This window comes from Aythya ferina (assembly GCF_964211825.1).
Source record: "Aythya ferina genome assembly, chromosome: 5".
NCBI lineage: Eukaryota > Metazoa > Chordata > Aves > Anseriformes > Anatidae > Aythya > Aythya ferina.
The window spans coordinates 29,378,842-29,397,685 of record NC_140301.1 but is presented as its reverse complement, the minus strand read 5'-3'; the positions used below and the strand labels follow the sequence as shown (position 1 = coordinate 29,397,685).

At 42.3% G+C, this 18,844-nt stretch overlaps 1 protein-coding gene across 1 annotated transcript in view; it reads left to right on the top strand.

Annotated features, from left to right (window-relative positions):
- Window positions 1-7,220: 7,220 nt before the first annotated feature.
- The window catches only part of LOC311437080 (deubiquitinase DESI2-like), a 69,404-nt gene continuing 57,780 nt past the window's right edge, over window positions 7,221-18,844 (top strand). The window contains exons 1-2 of the mRNA XM_084519915.1: window positions 7,221-7,311; window positions 7,434-7,597. The gene's annotated coding sequence lies outside the window, so the exon portion shown is untranslated. The remainder of the gene's footprint in view (window positions 7,312-7,433; window positions 7,598-18,844) is intronic.

Here is an 18,844-nt window from a genome sequence, read left to right as displayed (position 1 = left end):
AAGCACTCTGGATCTTAATAACACCAACGCAAATAGACTGGACGTTCTGTCTCTTTGAATCCCTTAAAATTGAGAGTTGATAGATGGTTTTCAAGGTATATTGCTGACATTAATTGAAGGACATTGAGCTGTTAAATTGGAAATAGTCTGAATTGCGGTGGTGCTGTGGTTATTTCACATTATTAGTGTAGGAGTAAACTTATTTTGTGTTTTTAATCTGTTTTTAATTTAGAATGATTGAGATACTGGCAATCTGGTGTTAACTGTTGTTAGCATGAGGATTTGCAGGTGGAACTGGAGACTGTATGGAAGAAGTTACTCAGTTAACAGGTAAAATATTTGCTAAGTGTCTCACTTAAGTACCTAGACTGTGTAGAAGTCCAAATGTAACACCATGAAATAGTGGGTTCACAGTTACCCAGATGGGCATTTTACATCCATTGCTTCTCAGCATGCTTTAATAAAGGTCAAAATCATTGAAATGATAAAACATGGAAGGAAAGGGGATGAGAGCTGTAGCTTTTAGGACTTCTTTCACTTCTCCCTTTTTTCTAAATACAGCAAGTATTTAGAAACAGAGGTTGGGAATATTGTTCAAAGATTTAATTACAAAAGGTGAGTGGTAATCCATGCTTATGTGGATATTTTTCTCCTCCTACTGTGTAAATAACAGACTTCAGAAAGGTTTCGTCTGCTTCGTGCAGCTCTGTTTGTCTGCCCCAGACTGCTGTGCACCGATAGGCAAAAGGCACGCTGGTCACACACGAATGGCAAATATAATACTGTGGGCTGCAAAGTGCTCTTATGCAAGGGAAGTATTCACCTCTTCCTGGCTCTGTCGGGGCAGCATGGGCAGGGAGCAGAAATCAGGAGAAAGTAAGGCCAGAAAGGGTGCAGACATCTTGCAGAAAGAAGCAGGGAGGGCATCGGCATGACGCGGGGCTTCTGAGGCCCAGCCGAGCTGTCCCCCGCCACATGGCTGAACAGCAGCAGAAGTGCCACAAAAAGCCAGTTTGTCTGCCAGCCCAGCGCTTGCAGAGCACAGCTCTGCAAACAAACTTCAGTCTTAAGACCTTGTTTTTCTTGTTTGATGTTTTCTTTTTTCCTAGCAGTGATACCAGCTCTGCCAGTCAGTTGGAAAATACCTAGGAAGTGTTGCGCAGACAGTTTCAAGGAATCTGATCAATCTGTTAACTTTCTTCTATTTGTAATTAAAAGGGAGTGTTTGAATCTCTACAGAAATTATACAGTGCACTGGATTATGGGCTCTGCTGCATTTCACTCAGAGGTTGACACAGGTCTTCAGACATTCTTGCATGAACATTTAGACGTGCTGGGATGAGGAAGCAAAAGCCTTCCCATTCCGTATTCAAGTTCTGCCTGCTTGGCAAGCCTTAATTAATCTCTCCTTGAAGTGCTAGTATGTCCCATTTTGGCTACTGAATTTGTTTGTTCGGGATTTTTAGAAGTATTTATACACCACAGAGGATGTGAAAGCACTGGTCAGCTGAATGAGCACACAGTTCTGAAGTTGTATGAAGCTGAAAATAAAAGCAAACACAACCAGCACAGGGACTTCTGTGGCTGTGGTAAAAAATATTAAAAAAGTCAAAATGCTCCCTTCAGGGACACTACTTTTTTTTGGTACTGCTCTCTCTCTAAGTGCTATTTTAAATGCAGGCATCAGAACAGGTACTCACGTTGCTCAAGGTGAACGCTGCAGTATGGAGATGGGGCTGGGATGTGAAAGGCACCGATGACAAATGATCAGCTGGAGAGGGAGAGAGGCATCCAACCCTGAGGGCTCACTGCTGATAAGGGACCAGGTTTGGGCCACCTTCTTGCACTGTTTGCCTGTGGCTGGGTCAATGCCTTATAACTAGCTGTGCTGCTTCTTTGAGAAGCAGGTCCTGCTTTCCCAACGTGAGGGTTTATTTTTGCGTAAAGTCAAAGTGCCCTTGATTTTGAAGTGGTTAAAGTTAAAGGGATTTGCTCTCAGCTGCTTGAACTGACTGAAATTGGTTCTGACGTTAGTGATATTTAGCATTTTAGAGGTGAGATTGCACACTGCCCTTTAATAGGGGCAACCGTTTCTGATGCAGAGCTTAACAACAGGGGATGCTTCGCCAAAAGAAAAGCGTCATTAGGTCTCTGTGCCTGCCACACTTCTGCTGGGAGTGGGGGGAGCTGGAAGGAGGAGGGTGGCAGAGAGCTGTCTCTCTTCCTTGTCAAACACAGATCTATTTTAGGGCACCAAAGTGGAAACCGCTCTCTAAAACTTTGCCATGGCCTTCCAGTGTGTTTTCAGTGCCTAAAATACTTTGCTTTTTTGCTGGGCCTTCAGCAAGACAGATGCTACATTTCTCTGCCTAATTCTGAAAGTTTTCTGCCTGTCATCAGCTCCTCCATACGCTGGGGACACACAAGAACTTTTTCAAGCCTGAATTGGAAACTTGAGGCTAAATACAGGCTGATGCATCTTCTCTGAGTTTAGCTTTATTGTGTTAACCAGTTAGACAACTTGAGACAGAAAAGTGGTTGTCCCCTGTGGAGAAGAGATCTCTATTTGCCCTTGCTGCAAGGCAGAGAGGTAATTATCACCTATGGGACAAGGATGAGTTAGCAGGGGGAAAGTCCTAGCGTGCCTCAAAGCTGTCTCCTTGAGAGGCTGATTGAGAGAGGAATTTGAATTGCTTGAATCGCCATTTATTCTGTACTTCTCCCTTATGGATTAAAACTCAGGTGTTTGAAACAGGCAGCTTGTTTTGTGAAACCACTAGTAATGACATATTTCTGTCATTTAACAATTGCTCTGATGAATTATTTCAGATATAAAGTATTTGTTTGGTTTAGCCCACAGAGTTTTCACGAGGGTGCTGGATACTCCTTCATCTGAATCTATTTAGAAGCATGTAGTAGAGTAGGGCTGAAGAACTGATGTAATACTGCATACCTGCAGCAGTTACCCATCTATACAATCCCTGCCTGCCTGTTAAGATGTGTAATTACTGAGTGTTAGCGATTCATTAGCCATTCCCATTTCATTGCTTCCCAAGATGGCAGTACCGAAGTGCAGTGTTCCTGGTTATGACCAGTGGCTAATCTAAATACATGTGATAGGTTGTGGGTTTTGTTTGTTTATTTGTTATTTGAAATGGAGAAGAGTCAGAAAAATGTTCCTCCGAGATGGAAAGCATGAATGCTAAGACTGTGGAGCAGGGAAGAACGAGGGATTAATGTAAATGAGATGTTGTTGCAGATGGTGAATGAGATGAGTCAGACTCAGATGTGCTAATAGCTGTTATTGATGAAGGAGCTCCTCAAGCAGTTGTTAGTATGGCTTAGGCTTATCATTTGGGGGCCTGTGTGTTTATCCCCAGCCTTTAACAACACAGACTGTTCAAGAGCTCGGGGCTCAGAGCGACTTGCTCATAGCTGCTTGTACACAGGACTATGGAGAGGGTCTCCAGCAAGACGTTCTGTGCCAGAATCAGTGACTGGCTGCATTGTTTTCCCCCGGCTAAGAGGATGCATATTGATTGTTGAAATAGCCTAAAAGAGCAGGAAGAGAAGGATGGAGAGCTATAATATGTTACCAGCATGTCTTTAGCTTTGCAAACTGGCATAATGGGCTGGTTATACATTCATAGCAGGAGGAAACTCCACCTGGCAGTGAAGTAATCTGTATTGAACAGAGGGGATGTTCTTCCTGCCTTTCACTTCTTTCCTTGTCTAAGCTGCAGTTCACCTCTTTTTAGAAGAGGCTGCATTGATTGTGCTTCTTTCAGGACGATAATGAACTTTGTCATTGGAGGGACAAGCGCAGACTAGGGAACTAGGTCCAAATGTCATACAAATTCAAATAAACATGGCCAGACCAAGTGTTTGTTCAGAGTGGAGACTTTGAAAAGCTTATCTCAGCGGACAATGCCACAGCTGTCTAAGCAATAATTCATAGACACCGGCTATATTCCATGGCTCTAGTCTTTATTTGACTCCTTGCTCTTTTTTGGCTTCCAGAGCTTCTGTTGAAGCCCTGCCCCGATTCTGAATGGAAGGAGCCTGCACAGAGATAACTTTGCCTCTGGTCAGCTGTTGCAAAAGGTACATCAGATGTTTATGGGAGCTCAGGGAAAGGCACAACTGTCACACAGAAGTCCACACAAATCCGGCTACAATAGCAGCCCTTAAATACATGTACTGAATCTTCCGAAGAGTCATCAGTGGCAAGTATATTTAGGTGCTCTTTTGCCTGCTGGTAGCACAGGCTATAAAAACCTACCTTGAAGATCTAGAGCTTTTGATGTGTTCTGAAGCCAAATTCCTACTCTGAAGACAAGACAAACAACCTCAGCTGCCCCTTTCATGAAACTCTGCTTTTATAACCTTAGAGGAGTAAATTTTTGTCTGGAATGGAAACAAAAATTAGCTGGTAGAAAAGCTGCAGAAGGAATATACTCAGCTTTGCAAATGGCTCTTGATTATAACCCTCGCTATTATCAACACAAAGCTTTTTTGTGCATTCTCAAAGTTAATGGGGAAGTTTATTCAGACCTCTTGGATATTTGAACAACAATTTCCTAACAGGGAGACCTAGCAGTTGAACTAGCTAAGTGATACTTTCTGCTAGACTAGAGGCTTAACAGAAGGGAAAATTAAGCCATTAACTAGAAAACCTGCTAAGTGATTTTTATATTTTGAGCTAGCATGCAGTAACAGCCGAGTGTATTTTTAAGTCCTAATTATCACTTCTTGCTGTGCTTTTCTTTACTGAATTGCAACTTGACTGGTTGCTTAATAAAGAAATGAACTGAATTACTGAGCTGCGGGAATTCATCTTGCAGTGAGGTACATCAGCGGAGAACTTGTTTTTCTGATAAGGGGTGAATTCCTGTTTTGAACCCTGAATATCACTTCTGTTACTGCCAAAACAAATGTGGTAGTTGAGGCACTTCTTGGGTAAAATCTTCTTGTTATAAAGTGCTATCAAAAAGCCAATGTGAGAAGAGTCAGCAATCATCTAAGTAGAGTGCATATCATGTATGGCTGCTCTGGGTTGCTTTAGAGATCTTTTCAGCCCCAAGCCAATTCTGGTTCCAGTCTGTGTGGGACCAGCACTGGCTATTTCAGGTGGACTCCACAGGAGGTGTTGAGGAGATGATGTTCTTTATAAAGCTCTGTAGTCATCGCTTTATGTTCTGAAACATCGTGTCTCTGAAAGTCCTTATCCTAAATACTGATATTGTTAGTACTGTCATAACCATGTTTATATCCAAATACAAGTACGGCAAGTTTTGTAGGGAAATGTTAGTATCCTTATACTTGGTTGCCTAAATGGAATTGAGAACAGACAGGTGGGTCTGAGGAGAGTTAGCATGCCAAGCTGCTGACTGTTGTCTACCATCTGTATCCATTAGTCAAATAAAAGGTATCACCTTCCTGTATAAAATCTGCTTTTCTATGTAGTGGTATCACTTGAAATACTGATATTGTATCACTTTGTCTTCTCTACCAGTTGTCTAGGGTATGTTTTAATCACAATGCATCCAAGTACTGGAATTTGATGTATCCTGCTGTTGACCTTTCCTTACTGAGGGGAATTATTTGTTAATTGCTATTTTCCTGCTCTCAGTCATAGGTCAGAAAGGTCAAATTTTAATTCTTAAAGCTTAAACAATAATTATTACTTAACCATGAGGAGCCTTCCAGAAATAGAAACTGGTCACTAGTTCTCTGTTTACTGTTTTGTTTGATACAATCAAGGAATTGCAATAGAGGTTGTTTTTAGTTTGCACTGTAATCCTCCTGCAGGGGTGTCTTTGGAGTTCTGCTTTCCAGTAGCTATTCAACTGATTTATTAAGAAGGTGAGCAAGGTCTAACTTGCTCAGATTACTATCTGAGCCTTTTAAAATTAGGTAAAACAAACTTGTTTTCTAGTTCCTGAAAGAGAAGCTGGTCTTAATAAGGCTGCATGTTATTGTGTATCTCATCACCTGGAAGTTCAACATCCAGGCTTCAGCCTTTGATGCTTGCAGTCCAACCCCCTTTGGGTTGTTTATAGTAATGAACTTTGTGGAAAAATTAGGAATCTTTGATGTTACCTTCCAATTTGCAAAAATACTTGGTTCTTTTCTGGTACATCAAGCAGTGTCTGTGTTCCTTGTCTCTTTCAAAGAGATGCCCAGATCTCACCCCTAGAGGTCCCTTGGTGAATTGTTCCCTGAGCCATGTCTCTACTTGTTCTGTGAGGTTTTCTTCTCCTACTCTGTGCTGGTTCCCATGTTGTTTTTCCTGACTCCTCTCTCACTCTTCTGCAACTGTGTACATACAGCCCTCCAATAAAAGCAATGTTACTCCCTTTTTTAAAGTCCCTGGGCAGCCCCAGAAATGCCTTTTTTTTTGGAGAGGCAATAATGTATGCTCAAGTAAGGAGTGGAGGCTGCTGAACTCCTTGAGATAGTAAGTCCTAGATTTTCTACTAGTTTCAATATGTATTATGTCGATTGTGATAAGCTCTTACCTTTGCTATCAAGCATCATGTCAACTACATTTCTGATGAGCTTCGATGCATGGAGCTATCTTCAGGTGCTGATATGCCTGGAAATGCGTTACTGAATGTAAAAGTTGTTCCAAAGTGAGACTTCTGGCCTGCCTCCTGTAGGTGAGCTCTGCTAGAGGATCTTTGTTGTTTCACTCCTCCAGGGACTTCCCTTGTAACTGGGTTTTTGCGAATCTCACAAGCTCTGAAATTGTATAGCAGTCAAAGCCAACTCTTCAGAGAAAGCCACACTCAGAAGGATTCAGGAATTAGTGATCTAATAACGTTTTAGTGAAGAGGAAGAGCTCCCAAAATTGCAGGTAGTGCGTTGCCCTTGTGGACAACTTAATAAAGCAATAGCAGCCCTATAGTGTTGGGGAAATAATACGTGCATCCTTTAGAGGTAGTTATTTGTTGTTTCTTTGCAGAGCCAAGTAATTAGGGTTGTTCTAACAGTACCTTTCAATTTCCAGGCTGTTCCACTCCTATGTCTTGTTCAGAGTTGGAGATCACTTAAGAAAACTGGCAGATAAAAGTTTTTATCGACAAAATGCCCTATCCTTTCCTTGTCGTTATCTTCTCCTCATTCAAAATCAACAGTTATGGCAACAGGGAGGTTGGAGGCAAATAAGCAGCAGGCAATCTTCCTAACAGGCAGAAACACAGGCTGGAGTCTCTCCTGAATTGCATGGCGCAGTGGTGGAATCACAGTAGACTTGCTGGCAGTGGCACAGAGCACATGTGGACTCGCAGGGTAGCTGGATTTAATGAGGTGAGATATTGCTCATGCTAAGCCTTCTACTGGAGCTGAACAATGTGATGCATACAAATGCAGAAAACGTGGTCTATGGTTTTAAAATGGCTCTCCTTTTTATTTATTAATTTTATTTCCAGAACAAAATGAAGTTTTGTTGGACCGTCAGCCTGCAGACTCTGTATGTGATGTACCCATATTATGCTTCAGTGCATTCTTTCTTCATCTACTTAGAGTTTCCTTAGCCCAGACTGTTCCCAGTTACAGGACAAAAAAAGTATTTTACAATCAATATGCCAATAAGGTGAGAATATTTGGTAACTATTACCTTTATGCAGACCCAGATTTTGATTATACAGAAAGGTTTTACCAGGTCCAAGGGTACAAATTCATTTTTCGTGTGATTGAAAGGCACTGAAAGGTTGAATATGTCCTTAGTATCTTTGAATGAAGGTGAAAACTCCTGATTTCAGATCTCAGTCCTATTCTTTCTCCTGAACTTTAAAGATGTTTTGATTGGAATTTTAATCCAAACTCCGTTGCTTGGCTTTAACCACCCACTGGTTTGAAATTAACACCGAGTTGAAACACCCTCCACGCTTCGGGGAAGTTCAAATTTGAATTTCAAGGATGGGGAGGATCAGGAAGAATGGAGAAGGGGAGCCAGCGGGGTTCCCTAATTACCAGCAATGTTTTAATTAAGTGGAACAGAACGGCATGAATTTGATAATCTGAGTTCCTCTTTAGAATATTTCTGTCTACAAGGAGATACCTGTACTGGAAGAGGATCTTTCTCAGAGCATCACAGCGGTACGAGAGCCATTTTATCCTGTCACTTTTAATGAAAGTTAAACCAGGAGTGATGGTATTTGAAGTCTGTCACTCCTGGCTGACAACTACTACATCTCCATTTTCATGCATACAGCTCTATATGTGTAAGTTTACCCTGCAAGTGTACAGCTTAAATATAAGGGCTTCTGCATGCCTGTACTGTGTATGGACAACTTGCAAAACCCATTTGTCTGAGAACAATTCAAAAGCCCATGTTTAGGTATGCAAGATACAGTAGTGTGTGCCCGTGTCTGTGTTTGGTGACAGACTTTGGATTTAATGCAAGAATACCCCCTGGGCCAAAGCTATAAACACGATTACTGTAAGCAGGCGTGGGTAAGGCCAGCTCAGCATGTGTCAAATTATGTGGTGGTATGTGTCAACAAAACAGCTCTTCCACCGTCGGTCACAACCTGTAGCACTGTTCTTGGCACAGAGGCATCCCAGAATACTGCAGCTGCTGCTGTCTGCACTGTGTTCAGGGCTTCACTTTGGCCCCTGCTAGATTCTGCTCCTGGCATCTCTTATCTCTAAAGCCTGTTCTGCTCCACATGTCTTTTGCATCTGTTCTTGCTTCCTGAAGTCAGCAGGGCTTCTGTCTGTAGTTTCAATGTATTAGGAGAGTGACGTTGCTTTTAAAAAGCTAAGCAAAGAATGAGAATTCTGAGCAGGAGAACACTTTTAAGGTGTGACTTGTTTTATGGCAAGGTGCTTTAGAGCTGAATGTAAAATTAAAAAAAATAATCCTAAAAGAAACTTTTCAACTATGAAAGGCAAAACAAACTTGGCACGTTAAATAACGTGTTAATAAGCATCTGTAAAATAGATGGTGGTTTCAATCTGATATGACATTTATTTTTCAGTCCTGTGGAGACAGCTGATGAATCATACATGGTTATGGCACTTGTGAATCGTAAGTCTCCTCACGACTGAAGGTAAATGTCAAAGATACCATGTGTTAGAACAGGATATTTTGCTTGGCAGGTATGGCTTATTCAGGAAATAGGCTTCTGTTTTATACGTATACACTGTACATTGCTCAATTGAGTGTATCAGTTCCTTGAGCACCATCCTGCAACTGTCTCGTGTGGTTGAATACCTCCCCCTCATTTAGGTAAACAGCATTGTCTTTGGTACTGGAGAACTGAGAGAGAATTGAAATTGATCAGTAAATCCTTTCTCTTTGGCTCTCTTGTAGTAAGCAATAAGCAGAACACATCTGTCACCTATGCAGATCGGAGGCATGGCGTGAGCTGGGTTAGAACTGAGTTGCCAGCAGGCAAAACCTTTGTGGCTGTGTCCTCTGTCCTTGCTGACTGCGACTTCCTACCTGAGTGGGTGTGGGTTTGTCCTGTCAGGGCTCAGAGCTCCAGCCTGGCCTTTTTCCAGCAAACAGCAGAGGTTTCAGCATTCAGGCTGAGCAAAGCTTTTATCCTCTGACCTTCCAGGGCTTTTCTGAGAGAGGTGAAAGCTTTCCTAGAGGACCTGGCTCTGATATGGTTTCCTGGAGAGTTTTCACATCTCTTGGTCTCTTTTACCCTCTCACTGCTACCAGCACAGAGCTTATTCCTGGGATAAATTTAACAGCCATGACACTGATATTTGAGAGAGGAGCAGAGATAAATGGTATCCCATCTTATTTGGGGCAAGGACAGTTGTGGCCTGCAAGCTCAAATGTGAATGCTGTTCATGGCAGCTAATGTCCATGTGAATGTTGGCCAATCAAAGGGAAAATGGGAAGAAGATGGAAAATAGCATCACCTCTATCAAGCTTCCAGCATTTCTAGTTGAACGCTCTCCGGGTAATGTACTGTATGCACCAGAAACAGGGCACAGAATTGTTCCTGGTGAGCCTCTGCTTCTTCTCCCTTCACCTAAGCTACTAGTGTAACTCAGTAAGAGTGGGGACTCAAGGTACATACCAAATGGACTGCCACAACACGAAGACCTGCGTAACTCTGGTGTCTGAGTCTGTATGAAAGAAAAAGTATGCTTTGGGCCAGACACTGTGGAAAGATGGGATTGGTATCAATGAATGTACTGGTTTCATTGTAGCGTGGCCTCAGCAAGTCAGGCACTGGGTAGGGTGCATCTAAAGGTTAGATTACCAAAGTATTTTGTCTGTTCCAGTAAAACACATATCAAGGAGAAGTGGAGCTTCAAGATCTAGCAGGTTTCTGCACAAAGATATGTCCCTAGTAGTCCTTAGTGGATGGAAGTAGATCTGCTGTGGATTCATTAGTTCCCCTGGGAATCACTGATCCCCTCATCTGGGGAAGCGATCTGTTCTTTGGCCAGCGGTGAGTAATGCAGCAAGTATAAGGGGTGATGGGGATGCAGCCCAAATGAAAACTTAGTTGGAATGTAAGGTAGGGTTATTCCTGCACGGGAGCACAGCACACCCTGTGCATATCTAAAAAGCTTCATATGTGCAAGTCTCCTTATTTCCAGCAGGGAGTTTCACAGATTCAAAATTCAGGTGTTCTGATTGCTGTGAGTTGTTATAGGTGTATGTGGGCAGAAACAGATAACTGATGCAAAGGATATCGTTGGCTGTCTCTCGGCTGCTGGGATCAGGATATATTTCAGGGCTGAATGAGTTTGATTGAGTGGCAGAGGCAGGAGATACCACTAAGCAGACTTCAAGAAATTTCCTTTAAACCAACATTTTTTCAGGATCTGGCCTCTGAATCTCTCTTCTCATATCATGTACAAGAGATATGATTAGCAGAGAGATTTCGAAAGCAATGTAGTTCAAGATAATGGAAAACACCTGACCTGTATCTGATTCCATTTGGGATCTCAGTAACAGCTGCAAACAAGGCCAAGCTGAATTCCATCAGCATAGCAAGATCTCAAGAGCCCCTTTGGAGTATGCCCGGAATACAAAATGCAGCTAACCCCCTTGCATTTATTAGCATGTCAGCTCTCTGAGTGAGAGAGATAGGGTGCGTATGTGTGGACTTGATAGAGAAAGGTGGAGTTATGCTGCTTAAATTTGTAAGGATAAATTTGTTGAGGCCTTGCTGCTTGATGAGGCTGGGATGCTTTTAAGCTGGGAAAGGGAAAAGGTTGAGTGCCTGCTGGGATTCCATTTTGCAAGCAGTTCCTTTCTTTGTAATGATAGGACTTGTTCTGCTGCAACGTGTTTTTAGTAAAAGCTGTTGTTTTTTTTTCATTCAAAAGGCTGTTTTCTTTCTGAAGGAAACATTGATTTCCCTCTCTGTCTCAGTGGGATTTACCAAAAGAAGCAAATTCCCTTCTTTCCCATTCTCTCTGAGGAGACTTCTGGGGTATAGAGTAAGGGGATTTTAGCACAGTGAGAAGAAAAATATTGCAGTGAACTCCCCACAAGAATTGATTTTTTTTTTTTAAATATGTATGTGAATCTGTATGTACATATGATTATATGCACCCCTCTATAATTAATATTACATATATATATATATATATACACATATATATCAAATGAAACCCTGAACTCCTTTGAGGAAAAATTGCTGTGCTAATTTTTTCAATTTCATCAGACTTCCCTTTTCAGGATGAACTCTAGTGATCCTGGTTCCTTTAGGGATGGTCAAAATCTGTGCTTGTGACTTCACTCTTCATTTGGCTTCAGGCTTTTTGTTGGAACCAACACATCATGTAGCTCTTTTCTCCCTAATTTTTGAAGTGTTGGGCATCTCTGCATCCTACTGTGCTAAAATTGGTGGTCTCCTGCATCTCAGAGGAGCCTCCAAGCATTACAAATAGTCATTCCAGAGCAGACTGGGAAGGTCTGAAGAATTTAAGCCATGTGTTTCTCCTTCGTTACTCTCCACTCACCTAGTTCAGCCCAGCACACCATCCCATTGTATCTTTTTTTCTTCTGCCTGCCTATTTAGGCTGTACCCTTGGCTTAGTCGCTCCACAGGCTTTCATTGTCAGGAGCGTGCCTTTGTGTCACAGCAGAGCCTTGCATGGATGAGCTCAGCTGGTTTGGCGCTGGGAAGAGGTGTCTCTGCTTTCTCATCCAGCTAGCAACATTTCCCCTTGGTGTAAGTACGTTAATGGCAGGTTCCATTGTTTCCCACTTACAGAGGTGTGTCCCAGGCACTAGCTGGCTGGTGCATCTGTAAGCCAAGGCTCTGTGCTAGTAGTGCTCAGGCGGCATAGCTATCATCTGTCACTTTGGCACATTTCAGCCAACAAAAGGTTTGAGCTGCTCTGCTGCTGCCTGCCAGCCTATTTCATCTGTCTTATTTAATGGTGAGCCGTAAATGATATAGGACTTACCATTTAGGTCTTGGTATCCCATAAGGTTTTATTTTCATGAAGAATACAGGTGGTGTTGTTGCAGTGCTATAACTACGCTTTTAGCTGTTGCAGAGGAAAGCTAGAAGCAGGAGATTTGCACCAATACTTTGACATGTTTTGGTTTCTAGATCGGTGAGGACTGCCCATTCAACTCGGTTGGTTTACAACCTGATCGATTTATCTTCCAGTCATTTATTTTATCACATCTAAAAATAAAAAGAAATGTTGCGAGCAACCAGATCAGTTCCCTGCCCTTCATCAAATAGTAGGTGTGGCGTGCTATAAGAATCACAGGGTTATCCTACTGGGGCAGATCAAAAAGCGGATGATTGCATAATTTTGGTACCCAGCTTCTTTAGACAACATCTATTGCAGACTGAAGGGCAGTACCCTCATATCATTGTAAGGCATGTCATAATCTTAGATTCAACACATGACAACCAAAATGTAAATCATAAAGCATGGAAGAAAAATTACACTAGACAAGTAGCCATGTCAGATTTGAGAAGCTGGAGGATTTAGTTAGCTCAGTCTTGTTGTTTTTCCAAATGCTCTCTTGTACTTACCCTGCCTCGGTCAGAATGAGGGTGTGCATTGCTTTTCAATAAGGAGCCATTTTCTAAGTAAAGATCGTGTAGTAGCTTTAATTATAGAAACTCCTGTCCTTCAAAGTCACACCTTCGCCCTAATTCAGAGCTGGAGATCCTTCCTTGCAGTTATTTTATACATGAGTTATCATCATAGAAGGTGACCGTGATTACTGCCATGCAAAGATACAAGTAAGGGCAAAGCAGGCACCATGCATTCTTCTTTCCAGACATGTAGAAAGATACATGTAAATGAAACCTTTCTGAGAGATACAATAACTGGAGACAGTAGGGGTGAGCACCAGGCAGTATACAAGATCTCATGTATGTTTTTGTGGGCTGGCAGGACTGTGCCTGCAGAACTCCTTTACTGATACCACCATTTTTTCCTAATAGGAACAGAGCTTGCTAGTAGAGGAGTCCTATCTGCTCAGGCAGATTGAGCAACAGGAAGGAGACAGATGCTATTTTGTATATTTATCTAATTATTTTATTTTGCTTTTACCAGAAACAAGTTGATATTGCTGCCTTGGTTAGGTTATGGCTGTAGGTGTAGATGTGTGTGCTTTAGTGTTTATGGCTCCTACAGGCAGAACAGGCAAACTGATACATGTCCAAAGCAACACTGCCATTTTTTATGTTCTTATTCCGTTACTTCAAGCAAAGGTATGAGGATGATCAGTAGTTCAAAAAAGTGAGCTCCTATCAACTATTAATTCTGGGCCTAACCTTGCAAAATTATATGCTTAGGCCTGTTGCCTGGAGTTTTTCAGTGACTGAGGGCTGGAGAAATCTATGCTAGCCACGGATCCAGATGCTAAGAACACCAAATTCACTTAATTAGTTCCTATAATAATAAGCTAGTCCATTAGCCTGCACTGCCACCTAGCCTCCTCATCCTTGGGAGAGCAGAAAGTATAGTGTGACTATTTAGAGAAAGATAACTAGGAAAACATTCCTATAATGATCCCTCTTCTCCTTTGTTTAAAGATATAATTTCATCTAATCAGAAGATTTTAGTCAGCATTCTGAAAACTGTTGCCCCAGTGTTAGCCAGTGGAGGGAAAGAGCAGGGAGAAATGGAGATGGTTTTCTTCAAAATGCTAGTTCCTTGCTCAGTGCAAGTATTACTCATAATTTTGTAAGGTCTGAGCTTGGTGAGGAAGCAGCCAAGCTGGTGCATGACTATTAAATATTTTAACAGTCTGATTCATCTCAAAGTGATTCAGAGACTATTGATAGTCGTCCTGTCAGGAGCTGCCATCTCTGTGGGGAGGTTGGAGCGGTTAGTGACACACCAGCAGTGCTTTGCAGTGTTTCACAGCATTCATGAAATAAGGAGATGGGGAAAATGAAGGTGGCAAATGCAGCTCTGCTGGGACACTGATATTAGTGTATCTCTTACCAGAAGAAGTCATGTAGCTTCTGACTCCCACTGAGGGGAAAAGTGACCCTAGGAAAGGGGAACCAAGGCTCTGCTGCTGAACCAGGGCTGCTGCTGTCCCTTTCCTCCTTCTTCTCCAATTCTTCACTGGGTGGGAGGAAGTCAGGGCACTTGTGTGCAGGTAGTAGCTACCACAAGATAACCATTTGGTTGTGTTTGGTGGGGAGCTGTGCCCCTGGAACTGGAGAAGTGTGAGCCTTTATCAAGGATGCAGGATGGGAACAGCAGCTCAAAATTAGGTTGGATGCAGGAGGTTAGTAAAAGGTAAGAGACGTGTCCCTACAACTGTGAACTCCATCAACTTTACAAGAGGCCTCTGCACCTCTCCCAGCCTCTCTATCCTGCCTGTCAGCTGAAGCTCTTCCATCACCGCTGCTAGACAGAATTGTTTTTTCCCCACCATTTGGGTGGCTGCATTCGCATATTTTTACTTGCTATTCAGATGTTGATCTGACTTGTGTGTAACAGGATTGTTACTAGGTGGTGGGAAAAATATATTCAAATAATCCATTTGTGACCAATACAATTCCGGGACATCTGTGGTAGCTTCAGCCTTCCTAAATAACAAATGTATTTAATCTGAAGCTTTGGTTATCTGTAGCTCTGTGGAAACAAAACACACAGCTTTTTGCTTTGGCACCATTAACCTGCCTTTAGAGTTGAAGAAGATTAGCACATCTGTCCTTTGTGAAAGACTGAAAATGGTGACTAGAGCTGGGGCTGCACTCATGATGTAAATAAAAACAGGCAGAAAGTGGAAAATGTGCACTGGCACAGTGTGCCCGTGTGCCATGGGCTCTTTCCATTACTTTGCTATTGCCAAGTAAGACCTCAAACTGAGCTCAGTGAATATGGGTGGAATGGGACACTATTACTGGTTTTCTTTGATACAGATTTCAGCATACATTACAGCAGTATTCAAAAACTTTGGTAGCCAGATAATGCCAGGCGTGCCATGTCAGGCTTCTTCAAATTTGTGGGTTGGAGAAGTGAGAAACAAATTTACGTAGTTCCATCTCCAAGTCCTGCTAGATTTTCCTCTAACAGCAGATCTTCCTTCAGTGTTTGATGCTCTTATTAAATGTGAACAGTTTTGTCTGAGAAGGTGCTGCAGTGGTTTTTGGCTTGACTAAATAAGGGATCAGATGAGCAGTGCACACATGCCTAATGGTTAGCCATGGTGTGTTTGTTCATACAGATAATGTGCAACAGCTTGTTGGAATGCCCAGGATATGTCTTACGGAGTATATTGGGTTAAACAAAACCCATCGCTGAGCCTCGTAGATCAGTAAAATGCCATACATGTTAAGAAACCCTATGAATGAACTCCAGGGTCTAGCAGTGAGGCCATACTCTTCTCTTGCTCTGAGGGAATGAGCTGCCCGCTCCCTGTATCTAACTGAACAAGGGACAAGGTGCTCCTTTGGTGATGGTGATCTAGCATCTCTGCTTAGGCTTACGTCTATATCTCATTCTTTAAAATTAGCAGAGGATTTCGAGTAGTAGAGGTTAAAACTAGGAAAGAAATGAGGCGATTAAAGTTGGCATAGAGGTACCTATAGGTGGTGCTGGTCAGTAGATCTTAGCAGTCTTAAATGTATCAGATGGCACTCCTAGATGCACTCACCATTCATTAGATGTGGGTTTTGGTGTGTAATTCTGAAAGCTAGAAGGTTGCTTGTGTTGTTTGGATGCCATGATAGCTCCAGAGAATTCCAGCATGCTATTGTATCAGCTGGCTAATCATCCAGCATGAGGCTATGGAAAGTAAAATAAGAAAAGGAAATTAAGTATTAATATTCTGAATAATAACCCACAAAACAACAACAACAAAACAAACACAACCCAAGCAATAACAACAACAAAACCCACAGCAACCGACAATAATTTGTAAAGAAATTAATGCAACCCAAATAAAGGCACTGGAGCAGTTATAGTTACTAACCACTGTTACCAAGCTGTAAGATTAGCTTAAAAATTGCATTTTATCCTACTTTGCACATAAAATAAAATAAAAAATCATTGGAAAAGTTGAAAATTAGGACTAGTTTTGATACGCCTTTCAGTTTTGTTGTGATTTTTTTTTCCACATTCTATATGTTCAGGTTCTGAAAGAACTGCAGAAAGAGGCTGAGGTATAGAAAAAGGAATACCTAAATTCTATGAATAAGTTGTGATGTTTGTATGCATCTTTTTAATCAATATCCTGTGCCGCTACCTTTGGTAGCTTTTCTAGGATGACCAACTGCAGCTATGATGCAGTTGCAGAATATGATACTCAGCCAGACAGAAAAAGAGACCTAATACCTGGGTATCTAATGCCTGGACGCTAATCAATAGGCAGTCTGAAGGTGCTGTAACAACTTTGCTTAATGGCTAGTGAAGTCTAGGAACAGGTGCCCAAGCATCCCCAGAAGGGTGCAAGGTGCCTACCCCAACTCTGTAATCTCAAGCTTTGGGTGCGCTCCTCGTTGGAGTGAGCTTTAAATCTGCAGGACCAAGAACACACAGATTTCCTTCTCTCTGTAATCTATCTGACTGGTGACATATGAAAAGTAGGCAGTGTCCCCAGCAGTGTGTTTTTTTGAAGGAGCTTATCCTTTTCGTATGAATTCTGTGTTCAGCTGGCAACATGTGGTAGATCAGAGCACGTCAGGCAGACCTCAGGTCAGTTCTCTTTGGTCCTGACTGTATGTCCTGCAGATCTGTCTGCCTGAATTCTGGTCACTTTGATTCCCTATACCTCTGTGACGTGGGGTTGATGGTGTATCTTTTCTCTTGCCATTTACCTGTGCCATCTCTTTAAACTGCCACCTTTCCTTGGGTAGGTGCACTCTCTTCCTGTCTGTTCACATAGTTTCCAATAATCTGGAACCCTTCTCCCCCCTGCAGCTTCTGAACATCATGCAAATAAATGATCTGAAGATGTGGTTGGTGAAAAACTGTGAAACTAAACCTGTTTAGCTCCTTAGGTATATTACACTAGTTACCGATACTCCACTGCATGCACTGACTGCTCTTGAACCATTACTTAGTGCCATGAGTTTGCAGTAATGATATTCATAACTACTTGCCTAATCTTTAATATCAGAATGAACATGGATATTCAGCATTTCCATCCTGATTTCCAGGTTAAGTCTCAGTGTATATTGATTTGTCTATCAGCTGACAGCATTGCTTTATGTAAACAGAAGTGATAGAGTCCAAACTGCCAGGGACCTGAGGCAGGAGTAGGCCCTAAAGACCCTGCCTCTCCTCCCCTAGCCTTGTCTGTGGCCCAGAAACTCCATTTCAGCCCAGCCCAGAGCCACCAGCCTCTGCCCCAGCAATGCCTGCCCCTGTAGCTCAGGGGGAGGCTGTAACTCAGGCTGTCCCTTCAGCAGAAGCCAGCCTTCAGCCCTGAGAAGCAACCTAATATTCAGAAGTTGAGAAGTGTAGCTGCAATGAGATAGGAGACAAAATACAAAATAAAGAGTGGCTCAATGAGGAATCAAATGCAAATATTAACTTTGCTTCCTCCAGCTACTAACACACACCTAGCTTTCAGCTATGGATCCCCACAGGCTTGGATAATTCCTTTAAATCCTTGACAGCTTATCCTGCCCTTTGTGGTGCAATCTGAAGTTAGTTATTTCACATATTGCTTTACACAGGGCGAAGCACGGACCCTTTGCCATTGCTGGAATCCAGTGCTGATTTCCTCTCTCTATTTTTTCCTCATATCCCATATTCAACAGCCAGACCAAAATCAGTCAGCTCTGTCTTATGTTGCAAGTGTTTTGGGTGGAAGTGAGATAAAACTCTTTCAATCAAAATGCCTCCGTGGCACTCCTGGAACAAGGCTGCCCACCCAGGAGGTGATTTATTGTAGACGGAGGAAGAGGAATGCAACTCTCTTTACATTCTAGAATATCCTCCACCATCCTTAGGGACTTGATAAAAACTATCTCCAGTTTGTAAAAAGGCCTTTTTATACTTCCTTTAAAAAGGATGGTCTTGGCTAATGTACTCAGAATGGGATAATAATGACAACTTGACGTGGGCAAAAGCACTATATACAATCCAAAATGACAAGTTGTCGAAAAGGATGATGGACAGCCAGGGGTGGCGTACCTGATGTGGAGATAAGACCATTATGTGTCTTGAAGTTTAAACTTGGCAGCCCAGCTGTGAAATGTGCCCGAAAGCCCCATTGTCTGCTGGGTTGCTAAGGAGCCTTTGAAATTAAGGAAAAGTGTTAATTTGAACAAGAAATTCTGATTAGCAGTGCAAGTAGACAGGCACGACCATCATCTCTAATACATCCATGAGTGCTCTCTTGCACTGCTGTTCTTTTTGTTCTTGTCCCCAGTGGAAAGGCATAGCACTGTTTTCAGAGCCCAGCAGTGCCACT